Raw genomic sequence first — 12072 nt, forward strand, 5'->3', positions numbered from 1 at the left:
CTGGCAGCAGCCAGTGTCATCTCAGAAGACCCTCGGGTGCCGTGAATGTCAATCAAGTGACGAAAATGACGTCATTGTGAAGATTTATGATCGCTCATTTTTAGGACTATTTTTTTAATGCGAACTGTGTCGCACTGACGCCTCCTCTGTGCCCTGTGAGCGGATCTTTTCTACAGCCGGAGAAATAATAACTAAGACGAGAAATCGTGTACAATTTAATACGTTGGAAAAACTGTTTTTTAAAATAAAAATGTGTAAAAAAAAATAAATAAAAAATTCCCAGTCCACAAGCATCCTCATTCACAACACGTTCTCTTAGATTTCCATGTTATGATACATGTTCACATTATTTATTGACTGTATCTAAAAAAGATAAAAATATATTTTCATTTAAATGAAGATATGAAATAATCCTAAATGAAATACAATGACTTGGTTTATATTGTTGTATATACTAGGTCATAAAATCAGTGTCAGTTGAGTCGGTCCATAGGTTGCCTGTAGGGATTTTTAATGTCCAGCAGATGTCATTATTTAGTGTCACAGTATCGACACAGTATCAATACAGTTTTGCAATGTGTCGAAACGCTTCATGACGCCTCATCAACCCATCACTAGAAAACGCTAACAGCTATCCGGATTCAGCATACAGCTTACAGATAGTAGCTTACAGCTACAACAACAATACTCCAGCACTGACTGGAGGGAAGGGCAGGTCTAAATAGCAGCCGGCTAATGTTGTGTCGTTCGCGAACGATTCGTTCGAACGAACAAATCTTTTAAGTGAACGTACTGAACCGAATCACCTCATGAACTTGATTCGTTCCTTTCTCAGTTCAGTTGAGCTCCGCCGCGACCATGCCGGTATGAGTGGAACTGGCGCATTCTGTGACTCACTGAACCCTCGACGTCGGCGAACGACGCAGCCAGCTACTCATCATGGGGGCGGGGGGAGGGACTGAGCGAACAATTCATTCACCGCGGATTAACGACATGAATCACTCAGTGAACAACAGAATCAGGACTCGCGAACCTACTGACACAGAGAACTGACTGTGTCGCGTAGGAGGACGTCACATTGAGGCTCTCGTTCAGTCACTGTGCGCGTCGTTCATTGGGTGCTGAGGGCTTGTGTCGTTCACGAACTGACACACACCGAGATCTGCCGCTGGGGAAGCTGTTACTGACTGACTCATGATTCGCCGACCTGCACACAGAACTGCTGCTGCAGAAGTGATTCAGGTTCATGTACTGGACTGTGCTGACTGTGGCGCTGTGTCAGTCACTCACTGCCTGGTGTACTGCATGCACAGAGCTGTGTAGGGACTCGTGTTCACCCTATTTGCTGCTTCTCCCGCGAATGTCTGCACTGTACTGCACTTTGCACGCCCCCACCCTCCTATTTTTTTGGGGGGGGGGGATTGGGTGAACAAATGTTTTGAACGACTCAATTTAAGGAACTGATTCTAGTGATTCAGTACAGTCAAAAGAACTGCCGATCCCATCACTACAGCCGGCTGATTGACACCAGGTGTGGCCAGGTGGCAATCAGCCGCAGCTGAGGGGAAACAGCTCTCAGGGAGACAAGCAGGAAACTGACCCAAATAAGAGCGCCTACAGGACATAAAACAAACACAGAGGAAAAACTAAAACATAACCAAACTGTCAGGGACAAGCCTGACAGTCTATGCATGGCGCAATAGTATGTGCGAAATATGTCTCATTTATTGCTAATGTTTTTGTTTTCTGTTGTGTTTACTTTTGTAGCTGTATGTAGAAATGAGGTCACTGAGGTGGCAGATGGTTTCATCAGCTGTGGTCTCTTTTATTGTCTTTTATGTCCTTTGTGTTCTTTCATGTTTCCCTCTCGTTTTCACGTATTCTAAGTTATTTTTGGTGGACTCTTCGAACCTGCACTGCAGCCACAATATTTCCCTATTGTGGCACACAAAAAGTATCCTATCCTGTCCTAATTTAACTTCCACAAAGCATAACTTCATGTGCACACAAATGACTCAGAATACAAATCTAGTGGCATGTTTCCCAGAAAAGAAGTTAATTTTGTTGAAAGCTGAAAAACAAGAACCTCTGCTTTTAATTCTTTCCAGGAAGTTGTGGTGGAAAATCTGTTTGAACTATAATAAAACAGAAGAGTGGGATCTCTTTATTTTAATCTCCTCTCTGTTGGCTAAATCCTTTAGAAAAGGGCACACAGGGAAAAACTCAAGTGAGAACAACAATTTGTGTTATTGTTGTTTGCTACACTGACTATCATTACAAGTCACTAAAACTAGAGTTTGCAGACAATTCACTGTGGTGCCTATTGCCTAAAATGAGACGTTTTCCTTTGGAATTCTGAACTAATTGCGTTACTTGATGCCACAGACAAAGAAGACAGAATACACAGGGTCACAGGGTCAAAGTTCAACGCAGCAGCAAAGGAACAAAGTGTAACAAAACAACCTCCTAGCACTGATTTACCAAAAAAAATGTCTATCTAATAGGGTTGTTCCGATACCAATATTTTGGTAAGCTTACCGGAACCAAAGTGTATTTCGATACTTTTCAATACTTTTCAAGATAAGGGCACCACAAAAAAAGAAAAAGACATATTGGCTTTAGTTAAACAGAAAAACGTACAATACATTGAACGTATGCTTCGTGTTGCAATCAAATAATAATTTTGCCATTAAACTAGATAGTGAACAAACTAGACAATTTCTCTTTCAGTATTAGGTAAGCAAACAAAGGCTCCTAAATTTGGTGCTGACATATGCAGTAACATATTGTGTCATTTTCCATTCTATTATTTTGTCAAAATTATTAGGGACAAACATATTATTAATCTACTTGTTCATTTACTGTTAATATCTGCTTATTTTCTGTTTTAACTTGTTCTATCTACACTTCTGTTAAAATGTAATAAGAACTCATTCCTTTGTTGTTTGATACTTTACATTCGTTTTAGGTGATACATTTTGGTATCAATCCATTACCAGGTAGTTACCGAATCATACATTGGGCATAAGTAAAGTTTTCAAGTGTCCAATGACTTATTTACAGACTTTGTAACAAAATTGACAAAATACATTTGTGATAATAAAAATATTATCGACAAATCGACTAGATACGGCTCATGTACCTGGTATCGTTACAGTCGATGTCGACGTGACGTAATGTCCGTAACAAAAAAAAAGTACCGGTATTTTAAAGAGGCAGTATAGTACCGTTTTTAATTCCTTAGTACTGCGGTACTTTATTAGTACCTGTATACCGTACAACTATACTATATAATATGTTGTTTAGAGACAATGATAATGTATATAAACCATGTTGGTTACTTTACGTATTACTTTTTTTTTAAACTTACGGTAACTTTGCAGGTTGTGGAACTAAGAAATTCAAACATTTGACATTTTTTGTTGTTTGTAGTAACGCTGTACACGTCGATGTCGACGTGACGTAATGTCCTTTAAAAAAAAAAAAGAAGTACAGGTATTTTAAAAAGGCAGTATAGTACCGTTTTTAATTCCTTAGTATCGCAGTACTTTATTAGTATCTGTATACCGTACAACTATACTATTTGATATGTTGGTTGGAAACAATGATAATGTATATAAACCACGTTGGTTACTTTACATATTACTTGTTTTTAAACTTACGGTAACCTTGCAGGTTGTGGAACTAAGAAATTCAAACATTTGACATTTTTTGTTGTTTGTAGTAACGCTGTACACAGAGGTGCTTAATTGTGGCTTTCACATCTACTTTCTATTTTAACAAGAGAGTGCCAATAACTAATAACTCCACCAAGGCAGGCATGTCGTTACAGCTACGTGTGTAAGCAGAATTACATTCAAACTAACTAATGTTATATTGATACTAGTAATTAGTATGAATGTTTTAGTGTTTCATTAGCACAACGTGCCTTTGAACACAAACCATGAGTGATTTCTGCGACACGGAGAAGGTGGAGGTTTAAATAAGCTCTTCTTCTTTCTACTCCTTTTCTGACGTGTTGCATTGTGCAAGTGCATGTTTGCGACAAATAAGCCACACTCCAAATGAAGGCTGGATAGGCCTTGGTGGAGGTCCACAATCTGTATGGGAATTTTGTGTTGATGATCTCATGTTTGATTTATGATCTTTGTGACAAAATCCAGCTTGAGGTGATGTGATATTGTGTATAATATACGCCATAGCGCCATCTAGTGGAGTAATACGAATAATGCAATGTCACCCTTTTTCCCAGTTCACAGGATACAATACCTTTAAAATACTACTGATATTCTATAATATGAGAACCCGACTCTGGGTCCCTAAAATGCAAACAGATACACATTCACACACAACCGCACACACAGTCCCAAAAAGATTATTACTTCAATGCATTCAGAAAAGCAGCTATATTTGCATTGGGATAGTGCCATGGGTCTCCAGCTTTTTACTCCACCTACCGCCTCAAAACTGTTAAATTTTGCAAGTACAGTACCATTGTGCATTTTTTACATCATTAATTGGCTCGTGGCATTTCAAAATCATAATCATAATCAGAAATACTTTAATAATCCCCGAGGGGAAATTAAGATTTTCAGCACAATCCCATTCAAGAGCAGACAAACATTACAGGGAGACAGAACAGGATCGCTGACGGGTCTGCCAACTTCCAGGGCCCCTTACAAAAAAGGTGAGAAACAGTCTAAGTCTTGGCTACTGGAGAGGGGGTCCAGACTGAGGCCAAGGGAAAAAAACCCCATAGCCATAGCACACATAAACATGAGTGTAAGAGGGAAACATCAAAGAACACAAAGGACATTAAAGACATTAAAAGAGCAGAGCTGATGCAACCAGCCATTTCTACACGCCGCCACAAAAGTAAAACAACAAAAAAAAAACTAAAAATAATTAACCAATAATATACCGTATATTGCGCACACATGATTGCACCATGCATAGACAAGCAACCAAACAAAAACATAATTTCAACACCCAGACACACTGTGGTGGCCTCTGCTGTGTTCCACGCCATCGTCTGCTGGGGGGTGGGGGTGGGGGGGCATGACCAGAGATAAGAGCAGACCCAACAAAGCAACCAAGAGAGCCGACTCCACCCTCGGCCGTCCACTAACTCTCGACCAGTGTCCAGTCCGCATGGATGAGTGAGGAGACTGAAGTGTCCGATACCTGCTCATTCAGCCAAGACACGGTGAAGCTTGTCCGTCCCGGTGCTCAGCACCAGCTCCGCAGCCCTGTCTCTTCATCCGCATATCCTCCAGTCTCTCCAAACGGACTCTGGTGTGGCAGAGACCCAGCAGCTGGTCTCCATGGCCAAAAGGCTACCGGGAGGCAGATCCAGAAGTTCACAAAAAAGCACTGCAGAAGTCATGAAAGTACCACCCCTTGTCACACGGTCCCAAAGGGTCCCGAACCAAAAGGCAAAAAAACACATGAAAACAAGAGGGAAACACCAGGAACACAAAAGGATGACACAAGAGCACAGAGCTCCTGCCAACAGCAGCCATTTGAGCAGCCTTTGAGGTGAATAATTTGATTTTAATTCAATTTCAACAAATCTTTGATTGATAAATGTATATTTATATTTCATATGTGGATGTCTCTAATGTAATTACATCCATCCATCCATCCATTTTCTTCTGCTTACCCGAGGTCGGGTCGCGGGGGCAGCAGCCTAAGCTGGGAAGCCCAGACTTCCCTCTCCCCAGCCACTTCGTCCAGATCCTCCCAGGGGATCCTGAGGCTTTGCCAGTCCAGCCGGGAGACATAGTCTTCCCAACGTGTTCTGGGTCTTCCCCGTGGCCTCCTGCCTATCGGACATGCCCTAAACACCTCCCTAGGGAGGCGTTCGGGTGGCATTCTGAGCAGATGCCCGAACCACCTCATCTGGCTCCTCTCAATGTGGAGGAGCAGCGACTTTACTCTGAGTTCCTCCCGGATAACAAAGCTTCTCACCCTATCTCTAAGGGAGAGCCCAGCCACCCAGCGGAGGAAACTCATTTCGGCCGCTTGTACCCGAGATCTTGTCCTTTCGCTCATAACCCAAAGCTCATGACCATAGCTGAGGATATGAACGTAGATCGACCGGTAAATTGAGAGCTTTGCCTTCCGGCTCAGCTCCTTCTTCACCACAATGGATCGATACAGCGTCCGCATTACTGAAGACGCCGCACCGATGCCGCCTGTCGATCTCACGATCCACTCTTCCCTCACTCGTGAACAAGACTCCGAGGTACTTGAACTCCTCCACTTGGGGCAAGATCTCCTCCCCAACCCGGAGATGGCACTCCACCCTTTCCCGAGAACCATGGACTCGGACTTGGAGGTGCTGATTCTCATCCCAGTCGCTTCACACTCGACTGCGAACCGATCCAGTGAGAGCTGAAGATCCTGGCCAGATGAAGCCATCAGGACCACATCATCTGCTAAAAGCAGAAATCCAATCCTGCAGCCACCAAACCGGATCCCCTCAGCGCCTTGACTGCGCCTAGAAATTCTGTCCATAAAAGTTATGAACAGAATCGGTGACAAAGGGCAGCCTTGGCGGAGTCGAACCCTCACTGGAAACGGTAATGTAATTACATTTTTATTAAAATGTATGTGTACCACTAGGTGGAGCCCACATGCCACAGTTTGATAATGTATTATTGTATTTTTTTTCCCTCACCACAAGATGTCACCACAACCTTGTATAACAAGCATTGTCCCCATGACTCATATTAAAGTTAAAGTACCAATGATTGTCACACACACACTAGGTGTGGCGAAATTATTCTCTGCATTTGACCCATCACACTTGATCACCCCCTGGGAGGTGAGGGGAGCAGTGGGCAGCAGCGGTGGCCGCGCCCGGGAATCATTTTTGGTGATTTAACCCCCAAAGTACGACCCTTGATGCTGAGTGCCAAGCAGGGAGGTAATGGGTCCCATTTTTATAGTCTTTGGTATGACTCGGCCGGGGTTTGAACTCGCAACCTACCGATCTCAGGGCGGACACTCTAACCACTAGGCCACTGAGTAGGTTTTACTTCATTGTTTCACATGGCTGCAAATGACATTTGTGGCCCCACCTATGACTTGTAGTTATAATTATTTGGAAGACTGTCATACATGTGATACAGACATCTTCAACGTTTTATAACCATGAGAAAGATGCTCAATAAGTTATGGGCAATTAGTTGCTAAGCCCTTAAAGCGGGGATCTGCAACGCGCGGCTCTCGAGCCACAAGTACCGCCTATAGTGGCTCCATGGAGCTTTTTCAAAAATGTATGAAAATGGAAAAAGATGAGGAAAAATTTTTTTTTTTTTTTGTTTTAATATGGTTTCTGTAGGATGACTAGCAGGACACAAACCTTCCTAATTGTTATAAATCCCACTGTTTACATTAAACATGCATCACTGATGAGAGTTATTGGCGCGCGCCACTTTGTCCTACTAATTTCGGAAGTCCTTAAACGCACCATAGTTTGGTTACATGTACAACTTTCCCCGACGCTGCCACAGAAAGATGTGTTTAATGGGCCTGGGGCGTGGTTGGGGGCGTGGCTAAAAGGGGAGGAGTATATTTACAGCTAGAATTCACCAAGTCAAGTATCTCATATATATATATATAAATATATATATATATATATATATATATATATATATATATATATATATATATATATATATATATATATATATATATATATAAGAAATACTTGACCTTCAGTGAATTCTAGCTATATATATATATATATATATATATATATATATATATATATATATATATATATATATATAAAATAAATACTTGAATTTCAGTGTTCATTTATTTACACATATACACACACATAACACTCATCTACTCATTGTTGAGTTAAGGGTTGAATTGTCCATCCTTGTTCTATTCTCTGTCACTATTTTTCGAACCATGCTGAACGCCCTCTCTGATGATGCATTGATGTGTGGCACGCACAAAAGTGCTTTCATCAAATGCACTAGATGGCAGTATTGTCCTGTTTAAGAGTGTCACAACATTGCTGTTTACGGCAGACGAACTGCTTTACGGTATACAAAAACGTGACTGCTGTTGTTGTGTGTTGTTGCCGCGCTGGGAGGACGTTAATGAAACTGCCTAAAAATAAACCCACATAAGAAACCAAGAACTCGCCCTCCATCATTCTACAGTTATAACGTCATTGGGCAGGTATGCTGTTAGGACCTGAGTCCGCCTGAATTTCGGGAGAAAATTTGTCCCGGGAGGTTTTCGGGAGAGGCGCTGAATTTCGGGAGTCTCCCGGAAAATCCGAGAGGGTTGGCAAGTATGGTCTAAACACTCCAAAGTGCTTCAAATCTGATCTTTTCAGATTCAGGCTACATCAGGAGGGAGTCCAAATCCGATTGGAATCTGATTTTTTCAAATGTGACTTCAGTCAAAACGGCAATGCGACCTGAATGCGACCTGTATGGGACTTTTTCGTCAGCTTTGGGCGAGCTACGTCATTCCTGTGCGCGGTGAAAGACGCAGCCCAGCCAGCAGAAGTGGATACTTCATCTCAAGAGACAAAAGTCTTTTTTCAACGGCCAAATTCTTGGTGCATCACTAGTCAATAATGCGCAAATAATAGGCTGTATGTAATATATAAATATGTATTTTGATTTCGAAGAAATAGCGATTGTTGAAGGACCGGAATGAACGCTGTGGCGTATTTGCTTACATGTTACGTACATTGCGTGAGTTGTTTACGTAAGTGAGTTGAAAAATAAATCTAACGTAGATCCACGCTGATGTCCGTGTTTCCTCTATTTAACAGCCATAAAAAGGTAGAACCCTCCCAAATATATTACACTATATATACCTGTATATCCATTCATACATTATATTATTTTAAATTATTTTTATGTAAAAAAACACTTTTAAGGTGTGGCAACTTTTATTTAATTTTGTAGTAGTAGTAACAGTGACTTCCTTTTTCATTAACGGAATCCGGTCAACTTCCTTTGTTTGCACTTTATCAAACTGCATGCAAGTGACGTCGAGGCCACATTGGGGCCACATTGGAGCCTGTGCGCTTTTACACCGGAGTCTGATAAAGAACACATTTTACTTACAGTGTAAACAGTCAGCTGGAAAAAATCAGATTTCGGGAAAATCCGATTTGGGTCATTTTGGCCTGCGATGTAAACATACTCTATGACAGGGGTGTCAAACTCAAATACAGAGTGGGCCAAAATTTAAAACTGAACAAAGCCACGGGCCAAGGTTGAACAAGTTAACCTTTTAATAGGGACCCAAACAAGTTTTGCATAAGCAAGGCTTATATAACTTTATAGTGACATGCAAAATCGAGTTTCAAATAATAATAATAATACTTAAAAAATATCAATGGCATATCAAATACAATTTAAATGTAGAAGGCTGCAAATGTATTCTATTTGCAGCCTTCTGAGGTAAATATCAACATTAACTTTTTCCACAGGCTAATAAATTTGAAAATAAAATAACAATGAATAAACCATCCATTCAGGACTTTAAACTGCTCAGTTTGCAACACACTGATCTAATCTGATGTGCCCAAGCCAGATACCTGGCATCTTTTCTTGGATGCTAGTTCATTAATGTCGGGGCTCAGACTTTGAGCTGAGGCAACCTTCATTATCGAACGAAGGTGTTCATCAGTCATTATATCTTGTAGTCCACCCTGACCACAGTCTAACAACATGCCGGCCCAGTCACAAGATATGTGCGGCTTCTATACGCACACACACGTGAATGCAATGCATACTTGATCAACAGCGATACAGGTTACACTGAGGGTGGCCGTATAAACAACTTTAACACTGTTTGAAATATGCGCCACACTGTGAATCCACACCAAGAATGATAATTAGTGGTGAATGCGGTGTTACCGCGGCACCGCCGCCGTATATAATCGGCGGGCCAGCTCTAGTGTTAATTTGATATCTCCTCAAGGGCCAAGTTAAATTATACGGCGGGCCAATTTTGGCCCGCGGGCCAGAGTTTGACACCCATGCTTTATGACTTTAGCTCCAGACTTCTTCTGTTTGTTGGATGTTGTCATTACTGACACGAGTGGTGGAAAAGTGTATTACAACTAAGCACTGCTGCAGCCCATACACACGCACCACAGCTGAGAAAATATATTTTTGGCAGCCCTTAAGGGGGCGCTCGCAGCCCAACAATGGGAAGAAACACTGCCCTAAAACATTCTTCATTTTTTTATTTTGAAATGTTTTTTTTTAATAATATACAGTGTAGTAAAAAATCGATACATTTTTCTTTTTTATACATTTTTATTAGTATATTAACATTAATCAAGTATTTACTTTTTCTTTCATGAAATTGTAACTTTTTTCATTGTGTAAATCACTTTTTGTTCTGATTGGCTGGGAGAGGTCACATGGTTCTACTTGCCATATAGTGAATCATATATACGGTAGTCTTGTCCATTTATTTCTCAAACTGTGGTACACGCACCACTAGTGGTACACAGGCTCCATCTAGTGGTACGTACGCCAAAGAATCACTTGATTAAAGTACAGTGTTTTATTTTCCTATATTCAAACACAGTGTTACTGTTCAAACTGTGTGTAATGTTACATTGGCCTGGCCAAAAAATATTAAATATACTTGTTGAATATAAAACCACTGCCTTGTTTTAATGAATACTTAGGCCTACTAAGCTACTGTGTTTTAATGTTGGTCTTAAAGGTGATACATGGAGAGACAAGTTTTTTCTGAGTTGGTACCACCTTCATTTCAACCTTAGCAAAATATTTTTTTATTTTTTTAGACTTTATACCACCCAACAATATCTAACAGACTAAACAAAAATAGTAATAATAATGACAATAATATACATTTAATAATAATAATAGTAATAAAAATAATAATGACAGGAGACATGATTTAGAAGCTGGAAATACCGACAGTTTATTCTCTACTTTTTGTGACTACAGAAAAAACATTTGAACACTGAAAAAAGCTGGATGACATCATCACTTGCCTCTCAAATGTCTTGTCTTTTTTTTTCTTGCTTAGCAATCACAACAGATGATATTGCACGGCACTGAGAAAGCAGTATAGCAAAACTTTGGGAAACAGTCATGACCAAAAAAATCATAGCGGGAAACATACATGGGAGGGTAACACAATAGTAGTATGACGCATACACACACTCACACACACACACACATTCACACACACTTATTCACACACTGTAAAAACTGGCAAAAAAAATATTGTGGGAGAAAACAAAAGCAAAAGCAAATAAAACAAATAGATTTCATTCAGCAAGTGCAAGCCTAAATCCTCAATATGGATGATAAGAAAAACGCTTGTTTATTACAAAACCCTTCAAGCATCTTTGCGTGTGAATTGCCGGAGGACACTCCTCTGTGAGTGAGAAACTACGTTCCCCAGCGTTTAGAGGGCCCGATGATTGTCTGAGGCGCCGAGTATTTGTTGTGACACTTGGAATCAAGCTATACCCATCACATGCTGTACACGGGAACTCCTTATATGGGCAACATGATATCATGGCAGGGGGGAATAATAGGTGCACTTGCTATCAGTCATTCCTTCACAAATACTTTAATATCATAAAATGCAACCTGCACTTAAAAAAACATGAGTTTGTAACATTTTTACTGCATAACCAAATCAATGAAAAGTTGTCTGTACTCATGTCAACCTGCTGCATGTAATCAATAAACAAATATCCAAAATAATGACAACAAAGTATTGTTTTCTTGTCACACAGTTGTGTTATTTTAGTCAATCACAAAACACAATTTTGTACTACAATGTAATTGTGTGACAATAAATGAATAATTCCTGTCAACAGTTACTTTCTTTGGAGTGTACAGGAAACGTTAAATGTGAAGAGGATATTTTAGTGATGACGACAGTTTAATTTCAGGAAACTTTCCATGGGAAGTTTAACTGGGGAATTTAGAAACATATTCAAAAGGGGGAAAATGTATACATTTTATATTACATATTAATACATTTTTATGATCACTATTTGTTTTCAAAAATATTCAAAAGTTA

This window comes from Nerophis lumbriciformis, linkage group LG06 (genome assembly GCF_033978685.3).
Source record: "Nerophis lumbriciformis linkage group LG06, RoL_Nlum_v2.1, whole genome shotgun sequence".
Lineage (NCBI taxonomy): Eukaryota > Metazoa > Chordata > Actinopteri > Syngnathiformes > Syngnathidae > Nerophis > Nerophis lumbriciformis.